We start from the raw sequence: 26,349 nt of genomic DNA, 5'->3' as shown, positions 1-26,349 counted from the left end.
CCATAAGAAAACTCCTACAGAAATTAAAACCAGGCACCAATGCCCTGACAACATTCCCTCATACTATCTCAGTATTGCTGCTGATGCCATTGCCCTCCCTATCAGCATCCTCATCAATCGCTCTATCCAAGAAGGTCTTGTTCCCGAATCCTGGAAGAAAGCCTATATTATTCCTCTACACAAAGGTGGAAATAATACTAGCATCTCCAATTTCCGTCCTATAGCCATCCTCTCTCCCATTTCTAAAGTCTTGGAGAAATGTATCCACCTTCAACTCCTTCCCCACCTCTTGGACAACAATCAAATAACCCCCACCCAACATGGATTCAGACCCCATCATAGTACTATGACAGCCCTTCTATCTTTCCTCGAAACTGTTAACAAAGCTAGGGATTCTGGACTCATTGTATCTACCACTCTTCTTGATCTTTCCAAGGCCTTTGATACTATATCCCATAACCTACTTCTTACTAAACTATCTAATCTAAACCTTTCTCTCACTTCACTCCACTGGTTTAACAGCTATCTCTCCAACAGACAACAAGCAGTCAAATGGAAAAAAGCCACTTCCTCCTTTCTAAATACCCCTACAGGTGTCCCAAAAGGCTCCATCCTGGGCCCCCTTCTCTTCAATATTTTCATTAATGACTTTTATCACACTATCCCTCAAGCTAATATTATTCAATATGCAGATGATTCCACAATCATCTGCACTGCCTCATCCATACCAACTCTACTAAAGCTTACCCAGGAAGCCTTCTCCACCACTGAAAATTGGATGAAAGACAACCATCTAGCCCTTAATGCTACTAAAACCAAACTCATGATATTTACCCCATCAAAAAATATTAACATCGATCTTAAATCATTCTCCATCTATAGCCATAATAACATTCCCCTTGAGCTTGTATCAGAAACCAAACTATTAGGAGTCCAAATCGATGACCAGTTTAAATTCCACTCCCATCTGCTAAAAAACATAAAAAACACACCAAAACTTGGAATGCTCTACCGTCATAATCGCTTTCTTAGCCCAGCTACCAAAATTACACTCTCAACTACATTTCTCTTACCCTCCCTCCTCTATGGAGCACCCTTCTCACTAACCTCCAATCTTCCCTCAAAACCAAACTATCCTCTTGTTACAATAAAATTGCCAAATTTGCCACTTCTAACAAATCATCTATACACCACTGTGAACCACTCCACCAACTAAAATGGTTAGAACTACCCAACTACCTCTCATATACCCAACTCACATATGCTCACAAACTGATTTTCCAGCCATCCCTCTGCCCCTCACTCTCTTTTACCTTTAAAATGCACCACACACAAAGACAGCTAAGATCAAACAATCAAAACCTCATAGAAATACACAGACCCCACCACCCGCCTGGACAAAACCTCCTGTCCTTCTCTCTAGCACGCTCATGGAACTCCCTTCCTCCCTCTATTCGTACTATCACAAGCCTCCCATCCTTCAAAAAATCACTCCACTCTTATCTATCTTCCTCATGGCAATGCTCCTGCTCTCGCCCTTCATAACCTATTATTTCATCTTGTAACTCTTTCAGCTCTGACTACTCTGACTATACGAATACCAGGCAGCATATTTTTGTTTTTTTAATTTGGTGTAACTCTTATTGCCTTGTTTCAGCTGTTTTCTGCACGATTTATTACGTACATTGTACTATGTTTTACCCCAGCAAATGTATATGTATTTCCCCTGTACTTGTTACTTTTCTCATGTTGAACCCCATGTAATGTCTATGTATATCCTCATTCTCTGTTAAATATGTATGTGGAGCTTTTCTCCCCAGGACTCCATTGAAAACAGGTTCTTGAGCCCAATGGACTATCCTGGTTAAACAAATGCAAATAAATAAATAAATAAATAAATAAAATAATGCAAACATAACAGATCATCTGCTGTTCCATAATAATGCAAATATGATGGAGCATCAGCTGCCACCAGTCTCCTCCTTGACTGTGGATATTGTGGGTGACAAGGATGAGAGAGCATTTCTGCGGGTGGGGGGGGGGGTCAACCACTCTTAGGTAGGTAGCCCTGATCTAGTGCCCTCTACAGCCCAGCTATCAGTGAGGCATATGGTGGTGAAGGTGATTGACAGAACACTGATAGCTGGGCTGCAGTGGGCACTGCAGTCCAGCTATCAGTGTTCTGTCAATCAACTAGCCCACCTATCAGTGAGGCATATGGTGGTGAAGGTAACTGACAGAACACTGGCTTACTTGGTAGCCCTTATGCACAAGTGTCAGAATTAATTTCTTTATCTTAGACATTGGTTCTTAGTAAGCTAGGTCAGAAAACATATTTATTTTCTGTGAGAATCGCTTCTAACATTATGCTATACTTGCATATTGCAGGTCTAGATAAGAAGACAACTCTGATTTGTTAATATGAAATTATTCAACCTGGAGAAGCATTAGAGACATGAAACAGTCTGCCATTGTGTTTTGACCTTGCTTTTATTACAAATTCTGTAATGAATGGAGTATTGTTTATGTAAGGGAAAACAACCGAGTGTTACAACATGAGATCATGGGAAACATGTTTGGAAGCAAGGTGAACCTTATAGCAGCATAACAAATCTGAATTACAAACCTAAATGATGAAAGGAAGAATTACTGCATAATCTAATTGTCAGTTACAAGGTGTACGCTGTGATTAGAAAGGATATTTAGGAAACTACCACCTAATCTGAGAATATTTTGATTAATTTATATATAATGTTAGCCATGTAGTTTGCCATTTTAGTTTGCTTTTGATTGCTTTTGCAATGTTTTACTATGGTGATAATTCAAGTCTGAAAAAATCAATTTTTGCCATTAAGATGACTCGAATTTACTTTGACATGGACAATGTCCTGACCAGTTACAGTTACTGTATTTCTCTTGAAATGGATTGCTGATTTGAAAAACTTCTAGATTTCTGCCACTGGGCCACTTGATCAGGGTGTGGGCCCTGCCACTGGCCACCCTGACCCATCTTAGCCATCTGATGGATTACACTGAAATTCCTCTGTGTCCCTTGGCAGCCAGCATGCTGCACACACCTAACATCTCCCCTACCCAGTGTACCTACATCTTATTGTGCTACAACCCCTTGAACATTGTTCACTCCCCCGAGCACCATTTTTCACTCTCGCCATCCTTACGGGTAGACATTCATGCTTGTTTATCTGCATGTCTTGTGTTTGTTCACCCCGGTTTACTACCTTTCTCCACCTTTCCTCTTCCCATTTCTCTAGCAACTTTCACATTATCTGGTTCCTCTCCATATAAATAAAATAGAGTACTTTTACATAAAAATGCCTTGCCTTCCTCACTTGCATTTTCCTGTATGTTTCTCATCTGTGTGCACCTCTGGTTGCCACTTTCCCCTCATTTCTTACTGTTATATATTCCCCCTTCTTTCTCATTTATGGAATTAATAAGCACTCAAAGGACTAAACACTAGACAGCATGTGTTTACCATGTGTTGTAAATTCTTACAATGTGGTGCCTGCCACAGCCTCCTCGATCATTTGAGTTTTTGTGCTACCAACTGCCTTCCAGTCTCATAATATTTGCACTTGGGTGGTCTCTTGCTTTACAGCTTACTTTTTGCTCTGTTCTGTTGTGGTTGGCTTGTGGCTTTTTAGTTTTATACTGATTTTCACACCACAACAGAGTTATCAGCTCAGATGTACAACATATCACCATTTGGATATTCATGCTTATAAAATAGGCTTGGAAAAATCATCAATCCCCATTTGATACTAGATGTCTCAAAATGTTGCCCTTCTTATTCGCCAGTCTCTTCCAGTAAATTAATTTACTGGAAGAGACTGGCGAATAAGAAGGGCAACTCTTTCTGTAACAAATCCATGTGCCAAGACTGAAATCCTTAACTGGAGTTGTTATTTCTGTTCCTTTCAATAATTGGGGCTCCTAAAAAGCCACAATAAATAAATAAATAAATAAATAAATAAACAAACAAACAAACAAATAAATAAATAATAAAAATAAATAAATAAATAAAAGAGCTAGTGCAAGTAATTGCAGCAGTTACAAAGGCCCGCCATTTCTTTTTTCCCTTGCCAACTGCAGCTTTTTAAAAGGCCATTGGTAGTGAGTGGGAGGAAAAAGTAGTAAAGCAAGTAACTGCAGCAGTAATTGCAAGGGCCTGTGCATGTGTGATTGCTTGTGTGTGTGCATGTGTGTTTATTCATTTGTGTGTGTGTGTGTGTCTTGAAATGGCTTGGTCTGTGCTTGACAGCAAATATCTAAAACAGAATATGATGACTATTTATATATTAAATAGCACAGCTGTGTATGCTGAACTGACCATAACAGTAGATGTTTGAATGATCACTGCTGCAGTAGCTATAGCTATATGGGTTATATTCTGCCAAGGATATAACAGCCAGCCACCTTCCAAAGCTTCAGGGCACCCTCCAAGTTCCAAAACTATCAAGCAGCTCTAAATGAACTGAGTAAAAGACATGTTTGGGTGCAAAGCCCTTCAGAGTTTTCTTGCCAGAAGATAGAGTGAGCCTCCACCCTGAAGGGACAATGCTAGAAATAACAAAAAAATAAATGTCCAAGCCATGGCATTAAAAAAAAAACAAAAAAACCCAACAAAAAACAAGGAGGATTGAAGGAGGGAGCAGCTACTGCAGTAGTGATAATTCGAACATCTACTGTTATGCTGAGTTTAACATACACAACCATACTATCTTCTTCGTATTGATCACTGCTGCAATGGTCTTAGCTATACAGGTAGATTACCATAGCTAACTATATTTGGTAGGAGGAAGAAGGAGGAGGAAGAAGAAAGGTCCAGGAGCCCCTGGAGAATGGTCCTAGCAAAGCTTGATCTAGGGACGTAGAGAAGGAATCAAGCTTATAGTGCCTTGTAAACAGTATGTGCAGAGGGCCAAATAGCAACTTCTAGAAGACTTCTAGAATCCAACCCTTTCCAAAAAGCCATAAATGAAACCAAGGCCATGGTAGAGTGGGCCTTGACCCTGCCTGTAATTAATTTGTTTTGGCGAGTATAATAAATGGTAATAACCTTATACAACCTGTGTTATGCCATCTGTGTTACTAGAGGTAGCCACTGCTTCTTCAGGGATGGGCACAGCATTTTGACACAACAGGGAAACCTTCCTTGTCCTTCTCCAGGACTGACAGGAATGGTTCTCCCTTGTCCATTGAGGGGACTCCAACAGCCACAAAGGACATTGCTAACCCTTGGTTCATAGGGGTGTAGGGGCTACACCATAAGGATCCAGGGGAAAAGATGACTGGTCTGAGGTAAAGCAAATGGTCACAGCAGGGCCACCTACCTATAGCTGAGGCAAACTGCTAGCCTGCTGTGGTGGCAAAGGCTATTTGCTTAACTTTTTCTTTTTGTAGTTGGACAGAAGGACCGAACGATTATGCTCAATGGTCAAGTCAAATGTGGTGCCTTTTTCCCGGAAAGACCAGCAGCAAATGCCGGTAAAACTACCAGTCCACAAAAGTCACTTTTTTGACAAAAAAAAAAAGGTAAAAAGCACTTAGCACTAAACTAAACACTAACTAAACTAAACAAAAACTGTTGCCCTGCAGCAGAAGAATAAACACTATTTTTCCACAGAAACTATGTTATAAGTTAGTTTACACTAATTTTAAACTGACAGAAAAAACAACTGCTCCACTCAAATGTATGTTACAGTCTCAAGAAAGTCTGTTAAAATACAACACTCCTACCTGTAAAGCAACTTTTCAGAAGAGTAATAAAACATTAGTAAATGTAAGAAAATAGAAGTTTTTTTTTCCCCCAAAGGGAACTTATCTTCCCAGGAAAGGAAAGACCAAGTCGATCATCAGTTCTCAAAAGTCTCAGAGGAGCGCACACATCGACTGTAGGAAGGTCTGAATGGCTTTGCTCACAAACTTATCTTTTAGTCAACTCACTTCGAGCTGCTTGACTGTTTGGGCATGTGGATGGTGCCCCAAGGCTTTGTAAGCTGGTTGGCTGTTACATCCTTTACAGGATATAATCCATACAGCTAAAGCTACTGCAGCTGTGATCAATATGAAAAACATCATTTATTTTGATTATAATAAGACTTCTGAGATGTGCATAGTCAACAAACTGAATATATGTATGTCTGTCTGTATGGGACTGCATGGCAGTGAAGATTTAAGTTTTTGCACTGTATCTGTGTCACAACAATGATCTAAAATATATTATTGTAGCTGTTATTTATATTTTCATTTTTTTTAATCAGAAAAGAACATCTGAGGTGTACAGTCAATAAAATGGCTGTAATTGTTGGAAATATTAGCATGTGCAAGTGTTTTTGAGTGTGTGTGTGCATACATACACACACACACACACACACACACACACATATATATATATATATATATATATATATATATGGGTCCACTACAGAATCTCGAAAACTCATAATACCGAAGCCCATAATCCCGAGCCCAAAATCCCGAAAATTCAAAATCCCGAAAGCCCAAAATCCTGAAACTCAAAATCCTGAAAACCCAAATAATGCTAATATGTCAATATAAAGACACTAATATCTACCAACTGACCCTGACCCTAACCCTAACCCTAAGGTCCATCACTATCGCACACTCACCTGACCCGCGCCCTAACCCTAACTCATTTAAACCGCCCCCAACCCCAATATTTGTCACTATTGCATACATGCCTAACCTGCGCCCTAACCCTAACTCACTTAAACCGCCCCTAACCCTAACATAAAACCAACCACACACTTACCTGAACCCAACGCATGACCTAACACCACAGGGCTAACAATAGCAAAGCCACAATGACGTCCGTATGTCCATTTTGTGTTTTCAGGATTTTGAGTTTCAGGATTTTGGGCTTTCGGGATTTTGAATTTTCGGGATTTTGGGCTCGGGATTGTGGGCTTCGGTATTATGAGCTTTCGAGATTCTGTAGTGGACCCATATATATATATATATATATATAGTTCCCCTTTATAATCTAAAAATACTGAAATCTCGAATTTCAGTATCCCGAGACCATAAAGGTGAAACTTCAAAATAGCAACAGTGCATAAGCACAAATCCGAGTTTATGCATTTACTCTACTTTATGTGAAGTGTTTGGCTGGGATGGCGTTCGGAATTTAATGTGAATGAGTGTGTGTATGCTTGTGTTTTTGTAAGTTGTACATGTGGGTTAGGGTAGGACAATTTCTCTCTTGGCACTTGTGCAATAAAATCTTAGGACATTTGCCATGTTTTAGTTTTTTTTTTTGGTGCGGAAACTCTAGATTAGGAGGGACAGAGCTATTACAATTGGAGTCAAATCGGGGATGTCCCTGAAAATCAAAGACAGTAGAGACCTATGATACACTATATCAAGAAAAAAAAAACACCGACAGTTACAATGTCTGGCAGTATACAATAATTAAAACTACCACGGTTTTGTTATAAAAATCGCAATTTTATCGAAGGGCTAATAGAAGCTCACGGACAGTCGATACCTAGGTTAGCAAGGTCTTAATAAGGCAATATACAGTAACGTTTACACTGCTTGCTCTGTATAAACTCCACTGTAGTATTTTGTGTGCGTGTTTTGAAAAGTAGAACAAATGCTCATAAAGCTTACAAGTACTGGTCCCAGTTTTTATACAACCATTAACTTGTAAATGGGTACATAGTAAGGTTTCGTAAAGTTTAACTGCTCTGGAGTAAATCTGACTCTTCTAACCTTTTTGTTATAACAGCAAAATAGAGAGACACACACACAAACGTATTTTATAGGGGAGGAATCGCAGTGTAAAAAAGGAAAACATGCCATCACTTTCTATAGCAGATAATTTTTTCCACGTCTAACACACTAATATGCTTCAAAACGTCTCCAGTATTACATAATGACTCTTCACACAGTAAATTGTAATTTGCCTAGTCATCCTCCATCCCATAATGCTCGTTTTGAGTAATAGGAGCTGGGCCGGAACTATCAGAGCCAATTATTGTGAAAGAAGAGTGCAAAGCAGCTAGCTTGTTGTACATCTGCTGGTGGAAGGGGAGCGTGCGTTTCTTGATCTCTTAGCAGGTGAGCTGCAAGCAGGCTTTCAATAGGTATGCATTTCACTATTTGCATGAAGTTTATGTAATAGTTCCTGGTACGTTGTTAGCAAAGTATTTTAAAAAGTTTTTTTTATAAACTAGCATTTTTTTTATCATACCAGTTTGTAGTAGTTTAGAAATATTTGTTGAGACATATCGTTTCCTTTTTTATTTCCTGTAGATGCAGGGATTTTTTTACCGTGTTGCAGTCCTTTGCGGATCACTTTACAGCAGGACAGGAGAAATAAGCTCCCCCATATACGCCGAAAAAAAGATTTCTCAAGTATATAGATCGTCGGCAAATATGCTCTCGTCTTAAAATCAAAAGTAAACAGACTAGATGCAACATTTTTCTGATCTTGTAGATTCTTTACGTGGCAAGTGTTGCCTCATTTGGCGTCTTACAAAGTTCAAGTTCCTCGAAGTTCCACATTTAAAAGGGCATGTCACACATTCAGTGTTAAGAATTGTGTAACTGATATCCATGGTGGTAGATAGAAAATAGGGTGTCCCTCTTTGGGTAGTTGTGTCCTGACAAAAATATTAAAAATGGCAAATGTCCTGAGATTGTAGGACATAATTATGTCCCATATTTTATGTAAAAGTTGCATAAAGTAGTTATTTCTGTTTCTAAAATACCTAAATGTTACAAGAAACAGAATAAGCAGCTTGGTGCCCGGGGTGCAGATTGACGAATCAGAGGCTCTAGCTTTCACATCCCAAAGGTAACATTTTGGTGAGTGAAAGCCTAGGTCTACAATGGTAAATCTTTGGGTTGGATTAGCGTGTTGTTATTAAAAAAAAACTTAGTATTTACTTGGTGTCTGCACAAAAAGTGACCAAAAAAAACAGTTTTTACATCACTATAATTAGCTGTAACACTGTGTGTGGTCTGTGTTCTCATATCTGAAGGATGCTACATATCGTAATTGATGCTTAAAATGGGTTGCTGGTCTAAATGACCCCCCCCCCCATAGGCACCACCTTGATGGAGACTGTGTTGCTGCCTGTGACTTGGGTTGCAGTCCTTGTGTGCCTATCTAGTTCAATGGCAAAGGATGAGTTTGAACCCAGTACTTTACGTTCTTCAGGTGGAAATGCCCAGCATGCTGCTTTTTTATTTTTTTTGAAGAACACTGTTCAGACACATTGAGAATATGCAAACTCCACACAGATAATGAGTGGAGGTCAGGATCAAACCCTGTACCTCATGTTGGGGGGGGGGGGGGGGGGGTGAATCTTGGCCATTATGGCACACAAGGCCTATAAGTCTGAAATTATGTTTGATAAATTAATGGCAACCAAGAATAAATTCTTTCAAGTTAGGAAACTGGTTCAAAGGTGTGTTAGTTTCTCAAGAATGAAGTAAAGGTCCCATGGAGGAAATGGAAACTTGAAAGGAGAACCAGTAATGCTGTTGTATGCAGATAATGTGGCACTACAAACAAACCCTGAACAGGAACTTCAGCAAACCATTGGAGACTGGAGTGTAAAACTGAAGGCACGTGGGATGAAACTGAGTGCAGAACAACACAGTTGTCATGCCAAATGTGGGAAGTAGGTGAAGCTGAGATTGAGGTAGAAGAGAAACTAGTGGAAGAGGTTGACAACCTCAAGAATCTGGGGGGGTTTGTTTAGGAAAAGGGAAGCCTGAATGAGGAGATCAAAGCTAGAATCATAGGTGCTTCAGCCAGCAAGTAGAGAGTGTCAGGGGTACTGTCTGACAGAAGAATGCCAAAGAAGCTGAAAAGTAAGGTGTACAAAACAGTGGTGGAACAAGTTATTTGTATGGACAGAAGCCTGGGCCATGAAAAGAGAGCATTCGAGGGAGCTTGAGGTAGTGGAGATGAAGCACCTGAGACACGTGGTTGGATACACACTGGGTTGGGCAAAGAAATGAGGACATCAGTTCAGAAGCCAAAGTAGCATCAGCTGCAGATAAGGTGGTGGTTTGGTCACACGTGGGAAAGCAGAAGATGATTTGGTAAAGAAGATTTGGAGTGACGGGAGGAAGGCATAAGAAAATGAGGATGTGGCACTGAATCAAGAGGGGTGATGACATTTTATGCAACACCCTGACCCCGTATAGGAAATGGGGGTGGGAGGAGGAAGGGGAGTGACACTGAAGATGGTAATGCCCCAGAGGTACAAGTACAGTTGCATCTTGGTAGGGCAGCTTTTTTTTTTTTTTTTCCTCACTGTTCTTGGTTCTGGGGTACAGTTTTGATGTTTGGGTATTTTGATGGTCTGTGTGGATTTTGTTTGGCTAATCCTATTTTTCCTCGCCTTCCAAAAGCATACTGAATGATCTGACCCTTCCTAGTTTGCTCTTGTGGTCCGGGTCAAGACTGCAGTAGATCAGTTTACGTGTACCATAATACCAAACTGTGAAAATTTGGGAAAAAATTGATTGGCTAAGATTCAATATGGGAAAGTACTGGTGTTATCATTGTAAAATCTGACCTGCCTGTTTACTTGGTGCTCATATCCAGGCTGATTTTATTTACTTATTCAGTTTAACTTGCCTCCTGTGGTGGTGATGCTGCTGTAGCGTTGTCGCCTCACAGTAAGACGTTGTTCTGTTCGATTCTCAGCTAAAGCGTCTTCTGTGTGGAAACATGCGTGAATGGGCGTACCTTCGTTGAAGGTTGTGCATCAGGGTTGGCAACTCAGCACGTAAAAATCTACTGCCAATCTTTAGCGGACCAGAGTTCCGCTGTGGTGACCCCTAACCGGGAAAAGCCGAAAGAGACAACATTCAGTTTAACTTGCATAGAGCACTGATCTCAGTGGAATACTCTGTACTAGGCAGAACAGTCTTTGCTAGGATAGAAACCCAACAATTTTTTTCAGGTAGTGTCATCAGTTTCAGACACCTAGGAACAATCCTGTGTAAATGATCACAGGGAAGCCCAAACATAAATACCTTTAGGCAGACGTACTTAAAGTTCTTACCACCATTTACAAGTATTTAATAGTTCCCATCTCCCAGGTAAAGTAGTACCATGCATGATAACCCTGGTGTAAATATATATCTGCATATCCAGATATTGAGACTGGCCCTAAAAGCAAACAGTGTAGTAATTTGTTTGTCCTGCAGTACTATATTTAGTGAGGACCCCTTCCCTCCAGTTACTCGTATGTATTTGATGTAAATTTAGGTCTCTGGTGTGAGTGTTTGTAGAGCCACTGTTTTGCATCAAATTTGGTGGCCAAATAGGATTGGGTCTTTCTTGGCTCAAAAGCGCGGAGAGTATGAGTGTGAGGAGAATTGTTCTAATCTATTGGGATAGTTGAAAGACTTAAGGACTTTAATTTTTTTTTTTTTTGGTTAAAAATATTTGGGGCCATTCCAGCTGAGTGGTATGCTTGGATTTGTACATACCAGAGGGGACATTGTATTTGATGATGGGTTTGATAAAGTACAGTTGTAAGATTACTTTGAATCTGTAAAATATTCCCTTGGAAATTAGCTATGCCAAATGATAGAATTTCTTGAGTATGGCAAATGATTGGGTGAGTTGCTCACATAAGAACCTAGGTCTCTTGTGACCACACATATGAGGTACAAACAGCTTCATTACCAAATGCTGCTATGCTGCATTTTTTTACGTTTAGCTTCTTCAGACCATTTTCTGTATTGTGTGTGTGTGTGTGTGTGTGTGTGTGTGTGTGTGTGTGTGTGTGTGTGTGTTTAAAATGTATAATTTATTTATTTACATGTGTTTACTGGGTAATTGTCTGACTGTGCAAAAAAGCCCATTTTCAGTGGAGACCTGGGGAGAAAAGCTCCAGTACATACATACATATATATGTAGCGTGTGTGTAATATAATGCACACAGATATATATTAGCCCTTTTTGGAACAGTTTAGTATCCGTGAATGAGTGGATAACAGTGCCCAACTTGCAGTCATTAGCAAACGTGGTCATCTGCACTTTGGGGATATTTGCTTGGATGTTTGCAAAATAAATGCTGAACAGGCAAGGACCCCCTCGGTGATCCCTGTGGTGTCCCACTAGTTACAATTTTACATTCAGACAGACTTCTGGCAACTTTCATTGCTTGGGTCTGTAAGTTAGCCAGTCTGCAATCCAGCGGACAATGTTGGTTTGGGCGATACTGTCCAAGCCATGGCTAGGTCAAGATAAGCAGCATGTATAGCGAGATCCCTGTCTACAGCTTCTGTAACCTTTTCAAAGAATTTTACTAGGTTCAGGAAGCAGGTCTTGTCCTTCTCAAAATGAAACTGAGTGGTATCTAGAGCAGTTATTTTGCCTAATTCTGCATAATGTGAGCTCTTCTAGGATATGGTTTTGCGTACAAGTCTAGTGAAGCTGATGGGCCTGTAATTACCAGGGTGTGTAGAGTCCCAAACTTGTGTAGAAGATCTTGAAGATATTCCCTTCTGGGCCAAATGTTAGAGTTGTTTTCTAGGCACTGGGACAAACCTTGGGGATAGGTTGAGGCTGAACAGTACAAGTACAGGTTCTGATAGTACGTTTGACACTGATAAGAATGCAGCCTGATATGTCATATGGTTCCATAGAAGCATTATTTTTTAGCCTTTGACAAGGATTGTAAGACTAGAAAGGAAATTTATAGGGATAGTCGGCACACCAGTGTGGGCACGGCAGGGTAAAGTTAGCACTAAACTTATCTGTTAATCTTTTGGCGATATCTTTGGGATTGCAATGCGTGATATTATTACGGGTAAGCTCAGTGCATTGTTGAGCATTACTCTTTAATTTCCTGACACAACTGAAGAAGGGTTAGTAGTTTCCTTTAATTTAATTTTATTTATTTTACATTTGTTAACCGGGCTAGTCCAACTGGATATATTTCCATTTTCAGCAGAGGCCCGGGGAGAAAAGCTCCACAGTGACCATTAAAAGTTAATAATGCACAATTATAAGAGAAAAAAATGTAAGACAAAATAAAATGAGAGAGCAGTAGTTACAAAGTCATACTATTTAAGCAAATACCATATTCAAAAGATATTATTTACATAAAATTAGTTAAAAATAATTAGAGAGCCTTAGCTAAAGAGAAGTATGCAAATTATGAAACACAAAAACTTTGAAAGAAAACAAGATACTCTTTTAATTAAGATATGTGAGGATGTTTACAATATGTTCATAGTTTAATTCATCTCATATTTGCAAAAATAATTTCAGACCATACCTCTCAACCTGGAAACATCAAATGTCTGGACAAGGCCCATGAAAAAAAGGTACAAATCGGTATGCTGATTAACATAAAATTTGCATACATAATTATGTAACCTCGCCCACCCCAATGGGATTGTGGGATGCCAACTTTCAAATGCAAATTGAAAAACAGATGCCTGTGTGGTCAGGGATGTAAAACCTTTGCAAACAATAGCTCAGACGAAGAGCAACCTCAGGCTAGCAGCTCTTGGTTATGCTGGGCACCTTGTTTTGTACAGGTTGCTCAAGCATTATGCATCTTCTTTAAGTCTAGATCTTTTGAAAATTCTTTAGTAGAAGAAAGTGCTTATCTTTTCACTTTAGTTGCTCAATAAAGTTTTCTTTTAGTTGACCTGATTTGTGTTTTTATTTAGTTGTATTCATTAGTGATGTAATCATGTCATTTTTTAGGATAAAACTAATTACAAAATAATACTAATCACTCTACTGCCAATCATTAGCGGACCGGAGTTCCGCTGTGGCGACCCCTAACCGGGAAAAGCCAAAGACACCACAACACAACAACTAAAAATGATGATGTGCAGCATGTCTGTGTAAGAGGCAGTGTTCGATTAATCATTGGTACCATGAATTGATGTGCTGAAAGGAGCTAAAAGGACAATTAAATTAGGTTTGCACATGCAGCTAAATCTGTGAGTAATGTGCAGGCATCAGTAAATATAAAATATGGACCCCACCACTTTTTCTTTGCTACTTTTTTTAACCTCATCCTGAAATTCTGTTTTTGAAAAGCAAGCATAACACAAATAGGCCTGGAGGTGATAAGATGTTCACAAATTATTTTTAAACACTTTAAAAATACTTTTTTAAATGCTAATGTCATGACTTTCTTGGTTGTGCCTGTTTTGCTTGCTCCTAGTCTGCTTGAGTTGAAGCTTGATGTAAAGTCAGCTCCCCAAAACTTTCCTTTGTGGCACAGGCACTCCATTAATGGCTGCTGCACAACAGTGATAGATCCTGCAGCAGTGTCAGTACTAGTGATAAACTGATGGCTGCTAATACTGCCTCTCTAGTAAAAACTGCAAAATAGCTACAGAAAGTGCATGTATCTGGATTTTGATAACTTTGAAGCACTTGAATACTTTATGTTCAACTGATCAGCAGCTGTTTATTTTGCTTAGTGCATTATCATTTTACTGGATGGCAGAATTAAAATACAACTTTAGGCAGAAAGCCCAAATTGTGAACCAGTCATACATTGCTGAGTGGTAAGCCCTGGGCATGTATCTTCAGCTGGTATGTTGTATACCCTAGCCTACGTTACCAGGTATTACTGAAAATAATGAGCTTGCATGGTTAGGGCAGCACCACATAACTATCAAATTGCTTCGCTGTGCCGCCACCTTCTCCCTTGGTAATACTCATGGTTAGGACAGCACCACTACTGTTTAAGAACTGTAGCAGCATACAAATGAACAGCTACATAGCCTTAATACTTAAGAAAAAACACTTTGTATGTAATACCCATGGTTGCGACAGCAAGTGCAACACATTACAAGTGCACAACCGTACAGAGAACCAGTTATAAAATAAACACCTAGCTTTACATTTTTCTGACAAAACGCGATAGAACGCACTATTTCAATTAACAATACAGCTCTTCTTGAACTCCAAGCAGGTACTACAGAAATTGATTAACCTTCACGAGCAGGACGGGAAAATAACGGGTATGAGCTCTAATATAATATATACTTTTTTATTAATAAAGAAGGGGCAAAAACATATATTGGTGGTTAACTTGAGAGATATAGAAAGATGTGAAGCTATCTTAAAAAAAAAAAGTAAATAAAAATCACATTTCTTCTTAACATACATTTTGACAACTTCTGTAGTACTGCTTTATGGGAATTCAAATGACTTTTTAAATTAACAGTTTGTCATATGAGTAAACACCATTGCCCTCTTTGCTGTGTCAACCTCTTGTCTGACTGCTACAGTCAAGTGAAAACTCACTCCACATTCCATTCCACTCTCCCTCTTTCTTTGTCATACACACACACACACACTTTCTGAACATAACATTTTCAGCTTACTCACCAACCCTCTGCTCGAACGTTGCTGCGAGACCTTCTAAATAAAATCCTTGCCAAAATTAACATCCTTGCTGAAAATGAAGCGAGACCTAAATAACAATAAAGCCTTGTCGAAAATGAAGCCTTCTAACCAAAAGTAAATCTGGCTGGTTTGTTCCCGCTCGCAAAAGCATTTGAACCAGCCGGAAATGTGTGAAGTTTCATTCCATGCACCTTTAGTTTTACATTTTAGACCCTATTCCTTGCTGGGGTTCCTCTCCAAAATCTCCTTATAGTGACATCATCTGTATATAGCGTGTATGTTGATCTGTCTTCTTCATCAACCTGTTTACTGATGTTCATCACTGGTATGAACAGCAGTGGGAGCCGAGCTCTGATTCACTCCATCTGGAAACCTCTCTGCGAGTATGAACACTGTTCATACCTTTGTGATGGGGTCATTTTACATAGCCCATACTAATTCTACCACTGTTTCAAGGAGTTCAGACCTTTACAGGACTGGCCAAATCAACTTTGTTGGGCTTTGTCATATGCTTTCCAGATCTAGAAGTTCCCAATATGACCTTCCTCATCCATCTTTTTCTCCAGTGTCTGCCTTGCTGCAAATATCACCTCATTTGTACTGCATTCTGATCTGAATCTGAGATGTACATGCCTAAACTTACATGCTATTGCTCTTTGTATTTATCAGTCAGCATCTTCACACTTTTATGCAGTGTGACAAGAGTTTCATGCATCTGTACTACCTGCAGTTTTGAATATCTTCTTTGTCCTTGTCCATTGGCAGTAAAATGATTATTCTTCTGTCATCTGGGGTATGCCTGTCGCTCCATACTGTGATTAGAACCTGGAAGAATCCGTGCTACCCTAAACCCCCAACATATTGATCCTGTCTGCAATGATTTTGTTTGACCCTGCTGCTTTCCCTGACTTCATCTTCTTTAGTACTGTTTTTTAATTCTTCTATGGTGGGCTCCCTTTCTGTTTCAGTATGTTATAGTATGCATGTGGCAGTATAGCTTTTGTAGGGTTTCTTCATTCCAAGCTTCTTGAAGTACCCCTTCCATCTGTCCTTGATGTCCAGTGGATTGCTAAATAAATGTAATGATATCTCATATGGGTGGTATGTCATCTACCTTCTTTGTCTTTCTGCTGTTGTAACATGATGGGGCTTATTTGTGCTGTGTGCCGAGCCATTTTCCAGATGGTGGGAGAGTTTCTGGCACCTTCTTCTATGTCATTGCACCTTTTGGCTTTGCTTCTTTGTTAGCATACAAGCATTCCCTCTGTGCCTGATCTACCCTACCTGTGTGTCTTCTCTCTTTTCTATCTCCCACTTCTTGGCCTTTATATTTATTGCATGTTGCCACTAGCTTTCCTTGTGTACCTTATTTCCATACCTTGCATGAGTACGTAGCAGGTCTGTCTTCTTCATACCTGCGGTTTTGAAATATTGCCATTATTCTTTAACCCCACTCACTTTTTCCTCTTCCCGAAGAGCTAGAACCGTAAGTTTTTCCGAATTCCTGTGCTTTTTGTTTCAGTCAGCTTCTAGGTCTTCAGCCTTGTCTCTGCTAACATTGGTGCCTTCTTTGACTGCTGTTTATAGTGGATTTATTTATTGCATTTGTTATCCAGGAATATCCAGCTGGAATGATTTATTTTCAGTGGAGTCCCAGGGAGAAGAGTTACCTTTAAATAAACACATGAACATACGTTAAATTTCAGAAGAGTTGTATTACAAACAAAAGAGCAGTGTTTATTTGGCAAATTAATAAAAAGGTGTTTAGGCTATAGCCACATTTGTTAGAGATATTAAAATCAGTTTAAAAAGAACAAAATTATCTGAACCCCCCCCCCCCCCAAAAAAAAATGCAAGACTCAAATTATTTTTTATGTGATACATTTTTATTATATTAGCAGCCTTTGATTGGATGCCTAGTTGTGTAACAAGCGTGTGCCACTTAGGATATATTTGTCTTTTTTGAAGGTTTATACTTTTTCAATTTCTTTCTATTGGTTTGTAGATGGGATGTTTGGAGTACCATATTTTAACATTTTCAGACCTTAAATTTGGACATTTTACATTTAAGCATAAGCTTAATGCCGTGACCTGAATCTAAAAAACTCGTTTTTGTTAAATTGAAATTGTAGTACCATCTTATGAGTTTTGTTGGCTATGACCTTACTTGGAAGACCTGATGTAGGATTTTGCCCTTGCCTTTACAGATTTCTGGAATCTTGTATATTTTTTTTTCACCGTTCTAGCTTGAAAGTTTTTTATAAATAATTTGAATTTGCTTGATCATGCAGCAGATGGAATTGTCATCCGGAGGAGTTTGTTTTTAGGGAATCCAGTTCTACTGAAATGGGACTAAAGATTGTGTTTCATTAGTGATCAACTCATTATTTGTGGTTTATAATAATAATGGCTGTCTGTTCTGTTTGGCTTGTTTAATTTAGGATTTTGTTTTTAGTTTTAGCAACGAGCAGCAGGTGGTGTGTGGGTACATTTTGCTGGAATTAAGGCAACTCCACAGTATTTTTGGGTTCCTATCAGCATTTTGAATGTTGAAAACGCCGAATTTTAATTTCATCGAACTGAAATGTTCGAAATCTCAGAAGAGCGAACTGACTGAACATCGATTTCATTCCCAGGGAAAGAAATCGGTGGGATGTCATCGGAGTTTGCTGTTTCCTCCACTGTGGTGTGGTCTTGGAGTTGGTATATTTAAGTAGGGTGTGTGTGGGTGGTGTGGGGGCAAAGCCCCCCATTTCTGTCGGTGTTTAAAGTATTAAATTTTTTTTTTTTTTTTGCACAGAACACCGATTTCTTTCATTGGGAAAGAAATCGATGTTCTGTCAATTCGCTCGTCTGAGATTTTGAACATTTCAGTTCGATGAAATTGCATTCGGCATTTTCAGCATTCGATATGTTGATATAGACCCATATTTTTATGGTACTTTTTGAATTTTTTTTTTGTATTTTTGATTCTCTGGAAGTAGTTTTTTTGATGGTGTAGTCAGTAAGACAATTATGAATTCCTGTAAACTGTCTGTCATGTGCATAACTGAACATGCCTTTGCATGTTATTTTTCTGTATTTTTGATGCAGTAGAGGCTGGAATTCCAAAGCAGTGGGGTTGGTTAACAATGCTGAAGGTGAATCCCTGCTCCTTCTTGCAGGTTTTGCTGATTAGTGTAATGACTGTTGACTCTGAGATACCTGAAGGTGTATCCTAGTCAATATGAGCAGCATAGGAGCCTTTGCATGCACATGTCGATTGTAGAAAGCAATAGACTTCAAATACACGTATGCTTGTATTAACGTGGTGTTTCTATGGTAGTGAGGAGGTTTCTTTTTTAATCTAGTCATTTTACATGTGTCATGCTAGGAAACATTAACCATAACTGCTCATAGCAGTAAACATAATCTGTAGTCAGCATCTGTTGTTTTATGGTTAATGCCCATTGTCCTGTATGTGCTATCAGCATCTCTTGACAGTAACGAGCAATTTGTTCTCCCAGCTGCCAAGTGTCACAGGTGAAGTTGCACATACTACCAGGCGAAAATAATACCGAGTATTATGATTGGTTTGCTGATCATAACTGTCCTATTACGTGTTCAAGATATGGGTGCCAAGAAATTTGCCTTGAAAGAGAAGCTTGAGAGGTAAATCTTTGCATCCATGTCGAGGACACACAGCTGTAGTTTAGAATCGGACACCCGATTGTAAATCTGTGTTGTATATGAAGCTTTATCTTCTCCGTGCACTGCAAGTTACAGTAAAAAAGAAAAAAAAGCTAAAGTGTTTTGGTGGCTTTCAAAGCCATAAAACACATAGTGAGCGCTGTTAGAAAGGCAGTGTAATGCAGTCCGTTATGTTTTACATTCACCTTTCCCACCTCTCAACTCTCCAGATTATTTCTTTGTATTCTTGGTCTGTTCCAAATCTGTGAGTATTTTTTTTTTCTTCCCTCTCTCCAGAGAAACCAACTGAGGACTGAAGTCATTAAATAATGACATACATTTAAGTTTTAGACTTTGCATCGTTTAGAAAATGCAGACAAGCTTACTTTCTGTAAATTTAAGATGCTTTTTAGTGCTTATAACAGGAAGTTAGGGATACCTTCTGTGTACAGACAACCGGCAGAATGAAATCTTTTTTGTTCTGCCGCTGTCATTTGCTGGACAGTACTGGCAGAGTTACTGCTGAGTGGTAGACCCGGCCTTAACATTTGTTAAGGTCAGGTTTTGCATCACTTTAGTGCTTAACTGGTCTGTGCCCTCAGAATACTGGAGGGTAATCAGCACACTCCATGCACTACATAATTGTAAAGCTTTCTCTGCAGTTGAGGGTGACTGACTGACTATGCATAATGTGCTTCTGTGAAATTCACTGCAATGGCATTCCTGTCACACAGGGAAACGCAGACTAGTTCTCCAAACCTCATTTGCTTGACAGTTTGTGCTAGGGAATTGTTTATTCTGCTACATATTTGTTTATTCTACTCACATGTAAGTAGCTTTCAGACATATTGCTAACAAGTGTGCTAAGCCTTGCATATATGTAAACTTCATATTTCTAATGACTGTGCTAAGATTTTAGTGTGATAGATGCATTTTAATATGTTTGAATACATTAATTTACTAGATAAATGAGTATACTTCTGAAATTTAATTGTCAGTGTACCGTGCAGTTCTCTGTGTGTATAATGACAGACTGGACACAGCTATTACGTGGGTGGAAGATTTAATAGTTAGAGAACATTATATATACTGGGTTTTTTATACATGTTTCTAGGGTGTTTACATATTGCCAGAAGCTGTGTGGCATAGTGATGTTACATTTGTTGAGAATTACATCCTTGTTGAGGCAGTGGGTCATCATGTATCCGGCTGGAATAAGGCAGTAGGGGACCTGGTATTGAATGATGTTTTCACCAGTGGTGCTGCGGTAGTGTTGTCGCCTCACAGTAAGACGCTGTCCGGTTCGACTCTTGGAGCGTCTTCTGTGTGGAGACATGCGTGAATGGGCGTACCTTCATTGAAGGTTGTGCGTCAGGGCTGGCAACTCGGTACGTAAAAATCAACTGCCAGTCATTAACGGACCGGAGTTCTGCTGTGGCGACTCCTAACCGGGAAAAGCCGAAAGTCACAGCAACTAAAATTTCTGATGTGACAGGGCAGTATTGCAGTCCGGCTATATATAACCTTTATATGGGACATTGCTTTAGATTTTAAAGTAGGTGTAACATGCTAACATGGTTGCACAGTGGGCAGCAGTTGATATTTTCCCCTCACAGCCGTTTACTGGTTCAGTTTTTAGTTGGGGGGGGGGGTGACTTGTAGAGATTCTCTATGTCCATGTAAGTTTTTGCTGGGAACCTCCAGTTTTTTTCTTGCATCTGCCTCCTCTGATAGACTGGCATTCTGGCCATCATTTTTTTCTTGCCATGCCCATGGCCTTGGAGGAATTTGTATGGAATTAGGACCTGGAGCCCAGCTGCTTGTTATGAACAGAGGCAAGGGAGTGGGAAACATGGGGCCCAGGACCTGGAAGTGAGAACTTTCATTTCATAAGTGAATCGAGCTGTAAGGTGTTTCGTATGCAACTGTGTGCATTACAGTGAAAGTTATTGCTTATTGTATGTGGATTTCTCCGATTCAAGATTTAATGCTTTTGCAGAGTCTATAGAAGTTTGCCATTTTGATGTAACAGTTAGTACAGCATTGTTTTACTGTTGAAGATGCAAGTATGCATTACTGCAGCTACTAGATCTAAAAACCTATGTTTTGCTTGCAAGATAAATAGGATGTGCTGGAGAGGCAGCTATGTATCTCAGAATTCCCTTTTTCTGGAATAAGCTCCCCATCGATGTGAAACAAAGTCCCTCCCTAGCCCTATTAAGTGTAGCTTGGAGCATTGGTTGGGAAATCAAAAATTCACTCCTGTCTGACACCCATGTCTCTGATGGTAAGAGACAGTCAGTAAATTGTGTGCTAACCAACAATCACCCCCTATATAAACATCTAAACATATAACTTGTGGAAACATTTGGGTTGCACGGCTAGGCTTATAAAGGCCCTAGTAGTCATTAGCTTAATATACACCTATGAACCTATGTGAACACTGAATGACAGGGCAGGCACTGCCCCCCCGCCCGCAACTGAACTGAGCCATTCTGTAGCTACTAGTAGTAACCTACCTGTGCAGAATGCACGGCATCAGGGGTCAGCACCGTCAGCATATTTGTGTCAGTGTGCAGTCGGTGAGGCTCCTGTGCAGAATGCATGGCATCAGGGGTCAGCACCTTTGTGTCAGTGTGCAGTCGGTGAGGCTGCAGATGTGTACTGTGCAGCTTTCTTTGCAAACTTGTTCTGGTGTGCTGCATGTAATAGAAATAAGAGTATTCTTTAAGTGCGTTTATCCTTTCGGGTGATCTGTCCTTTTTATTTCCTTCTTTTTAAGTGAACTTTGTATCGCAGCTATATTTTGGAATCACACAAATGACCCTGTTAGCCAAGTTATGTTTCCACTGTTTGTCATAGGAAGATAGGACTGTACTAGGCAAGTGATCAGTGCCTAGTCACTTGCACATTTAAGCAGACCCTTTTCAAGCACATAATAGTGTTCACCTTCCAAACTGAGCTGGATCATACATGATTACCCAGTCAGACATCAAAACTAGCCTTACAGCTAGTTGAAGTAGTACTTTGTGTGACCTATAGTTGTAACTTGTATTCGTAGGCTAGGAATACATTGAGTTAGGAACCTTTCTCTCCAGGGAGTCTTGGTGTAGATTTTCTTTCTTTGTTGCACAGCTTTTTTTTTTTTCAGAGTCTGCAGTTATTGTGATACAGTTTTTTTTTTTTTATCACAAATGTAAATTGTTGGGAATTGGATTATTGATCCCGGTTATTTAATCTAGACTATGTTCTGAAGACTCCATCCTTGCAATTCCAGAAAATTAAAGTTTTCATTATTTTACACTTTCTTGTTTTATTTGTAATTTTTATGTCAGCTGGCTATAGTTGAATGTTGTATTTTGAAATGCAGATGAGGGTAATAGTAAGGGCTATAAAATGTACTCAAATTTCTTTTGTCTTTCATCTTGCCAGAGCTCCTCATCTAAGCATTCGCCAGTATTGCATTTTATACATTATGACAAGTTCCTCAGTGATGCACCACCAGTCTGCTTTTGGGAATGTGAGTGATAAAATATGACTGTGACAGGGTGCCCATTTACTGCATTTATTTGGTAGGGGTGTGAAAAAGAGATAGCTGGACATCTGTGTAAACATGTCGTTATTCTGACAACTGGAAATGCACTGCATGGGGAAGTTCTCTTTTCTTCTCGCTGATTTTTCTTTAAGTGCAGCAGCATATGAGATGATTATGTTAAGTAAGAGATTGTAGGAGAGTGCCGTATGAATGTCTATGTGAGATGCTTTGCACACCACAGAAAACATATTGGACAAAATTGTTCAAATGCCATTTAGCACTGTTTATTTCATGAACAATGGAATTTGCACTATTACTAGATCCTAGCTGTGCAGGCTACATTTTAACTAAAGTGATGGCTGGACAGCATGCATAGTTTGCAGTGATGACAGGCACTCTATTGCTTAGGGTTGCTTGGGGATGCATTTGGCTTTATTTTTTGTGTGGCTGCTAGGCACAGTGGTGTAGTAATTAGCCTAGCTGTTTCACAAGAGCATTTGCTTTTCTGTACAAGTTCTCCTTTGTGCAGAGTTTGCACTTATTACTATACCCAAGGTGTTTTCATTGCCAGGGCCTCTATTTTCCTTGTATATTCTAAAGAGATGCAGATAGGCAGTGACTGTCTTTGTTTTAGTGTGTGTGACTGTGTATATGCCCATGTCTTGCAAATAACTGACATCCCATGCAGAATTTTGTTTTGGCCTTCTGCCTCTTGCTTATTGATAAAGGCTGTAGCTCCTCTGCAACCCTGGATAGGATAAAACAAAAATTGTGAATTGGTTTGTATGCAGTGGGTATTTTATCCCTAGAACTATTAGTATATATCAACCCATAGAGCCGTATAATAATTTTTCAACTTTTGTCACTTTTTTTGCAAGTGTTACATTTAGGTTGTTGTTTTATTATAATCACCTTAAAAAAGGATGGCACTACATATAGAGGCCATCAACATTAATATACTGGGGACAGGGGCTATGATCTTTCAAGTCACACTTCTGTTCTGAATAGTAATAGTATGCATGAAAGTGATTTGACCTTAAGATTGTATAGCAAATCTGCTGCCAGAGGCAAAAAACTGCACCAGCCACACCTAACCAGGCTCCACACTTTGCAGCTGCAGAACAGAGGTATACTTGTTGATTTCACCCACATCACTGTAAGCCTAAAGCTGCCCACTGCCACCTTAACAGTGGTTTTGTCCTGGTTAAAACTGTTACACAAACACACACACTTTCAGGAGAAACTAGTAATACCTCTTTAGTGGCATAACCCTTTCCAGCTTTTGTGGTAACACTGCTTAGACCAGTTTAGCATACCACGGTTTTCCAAATTTGTACACTCCAGCCATACTGTTTACTTATGGGAGCTGTAATAAAATTGTCTTTCACTCGCCAGAAGGTGGTTGCTAGTAGTTATCAAATAGTCTTGATCATAGTACCTGAAGAATTTCTGGAAGGGTATCCTGGAGTGAGTCAACAGTAAATAAATGTTCACTTAGCACAATCCCTTTTAGACCAATCCCCCTCCTGCATTAATTAAAGAGGATCTGACCCATTAATTTCACTGCTGAGTCAGACATTTAAATCTAAGCAATTTCTGTCAAACCAAACCATAAAGTTCAATTCCAAATAAGGTAACAGCTTTTTGACAAGTAAGGTAGCGATGTGTGTGTGTGTCCACATAGGAGAATCTATTTAATTTTCAGAGTTGTGCTACATTAATGTAAAAAAAAAATGCATGTTTTGTTCTTTGTGACACAGTTCACGTCTGTAATGCATCATTACTCAAAAACGGTTGGTTTATTTTTTTTAATTGCCTGTTTTATTGTGAATACTGAGTATATACTGTGTTTGTGTGCAGTGAGCATAGAACAAGACTTTGTCACGTTTGTAGTATTTCCATGGGTGGCCTGCCCACCTTGATGGAAACACCTTCATTCGCTCTGTGCTCCATTCAAGCTCCTCGGCGAAGGCCACAGACTCCCAGTCTTGTGTCCTCTCCTCATAACCTAAGAGAAGAAAACAGTCTGCTTCTTCTATTGTGTATGTATTTATTTATTTATTGATTGATTTATTGGCATTTGTTTACCAGGAAAGTCCACTGGGCCTAGTAGAGGCCATTTTCAGTGGAGGTCCGGGGAGAAAAGCTGCACAAAACACATGGAATATATAGAGAGCACAACAAGGCATACATTTGAGTATACAAAGAACAGAGGGAAGAAATTTTCTCACACAGTAGTACGTTTAGAATATATACAAACACTTGATAACATTTGATAAATTTATTTACAATACAGTACAGCTACAGATGACGTAGTAGTGTGGGTGAATATAAAATGCTTAGCACTCGTATAATAACTGAGATTTGTAGCTAGGAAAGGCACTAAGCCTATAGTAGTGATGTTATAGAAGTTGTATACAAGAGGAGAAGTATGGAAGAATATAAGAAGGGAAATGTAAGAAGTTGGAATTGATTACAGTAAAGGTACAAGGGTGAGAGTACTAAATAGAGGTGGGGGTCAGGAGAGAAAGTTGTCAGTAAAGGTGAGGGAGAGTGGGTAGTAATGGTAATGCTTTCAAGATAGATGTAGACAACAATGCGAGTAGGAAGGAGAGAATAAGGATTGTAGGAAGATGCTAAGAGCTATGCCCTCCAAGATACTAAGAGCTATGCCCTCTACTGACCCTTACAGCATTGGGATTGCTAGTTAATCCTGTTTTTTTTTTTTTCCCTGGATCATAGTTTGGGATGTGTCCCTCCATGCCATGGAGTCAACTCCTTTTTGATAAACGTTTGTTAAGCAACAAAAGGTAGTGCAGCAGTCTCTGCGGTGAATTGGTTGGATGGCTTCCACAGGTGTAATGAGATGACAAATCCCTGTGACTAGCACTGTCTTTGCTCTGCTTAAACGTTAAGTGCACATTGTATATTAAAATAAATTTCACCGTTATTTACGTACTTTACATTTAGTTAGTAAGCGCAGTTTCATGACATGACAGTCTTCTGCTAGTCACTAACTGTTAACCATGCTGTTGTCCCTGGACTCCTGTAATGTTACTGCAAATGTGCTACCAACTCTTGGACTGTTACTAAGGATCCTTGATTTTATGGTAAAATTTGCTAACCAGGTATTGGAGATGGGAATCCATTGTCTGCATTAAGTATATATATATATATATATATATATATATATATATATATATATATATATATATATATATATATATATGATGTGTGTGTGTGTGTGTGTGTGTGTGTGTATATATATATATATATATATATATATATATATATATATATATATATAAATATATATAATGTGTATGTATATATATATATATATATGTGTATGTATATATGTGTGTGTGTGTGTATATATATATATATATATATATATATATATATATATATATATATATATATATATATATATATATATATATAATGTGTGTATGTATATAGATATATATATGCTGTAAACTCTGTTAATGCGTCCTTACGTGTTTGACTCCTTTTAATTATCAGTTTTGTTTTGTTGGGAGTCACTGTTGCTACCATTTTTAATTTTTTCCCCTACATAGCGTCAGGCCTCAAATCATTGGGGCCGTAGTTGTCATGGCTGGTATTCATTCTCTGTAGGAGGCAACATTTGATCACTGGGTTCACAAGGGCCATTTTTTTGAAGGTTTTTTTTTTTGTTTTTTCAATCAAGTTTACAATCTCCTCCACCAGCAGTTGT

At 39.1% G+C, this 26,349-nt stretch overlaps 1 protein-coding gene across 2 annotated transcripts in view; it reads left to right on the top strand.

The window, feature by feature from the left end:
• Window positions 1-7,996: 7,996 nt before the first annotated feature.
• MGST1 (microsomal glutathione S-transferase 1) overlaps window positions 7,997-26,349 on the top strand; it is a 229,639-nt gene continuing 211,286 nt past the window's right edge. The window contains exon 1 of one of the 2 annotated variants that reach the window (XM_044088236.1): window positions 7,997-8,132. The gene's annotated coding sequence lies outside the window, so the exon portion shown is untranslated. The remainder of the gene's footprint in view (window positions 8,133-26,349) is intronic. The other variant, XM_044088237.1, reaches the window with a different exon arrangement.

The sequence above is a fragment of the Protopterus annectens genome, chromosome 11.part0, assembly GCF_019279795.1.
Source record: "Protopterus annectens isolate FY-2018-M chromosome 11.part0, PAN1.0, whole genome shotgun sequence".
Taxonomy (NCBI): domain Eukaryota; kingdom Metazoa; phylum Chordata; order Ceratodontiformes; family Protopteridae; genus Protopterus; species Protopterus annectens.
The sequence above is the reverse complement of the archived record's forward strand: the minus strand, read 5'-3'. Positions and strand labels throughout refer to the sequence as shown.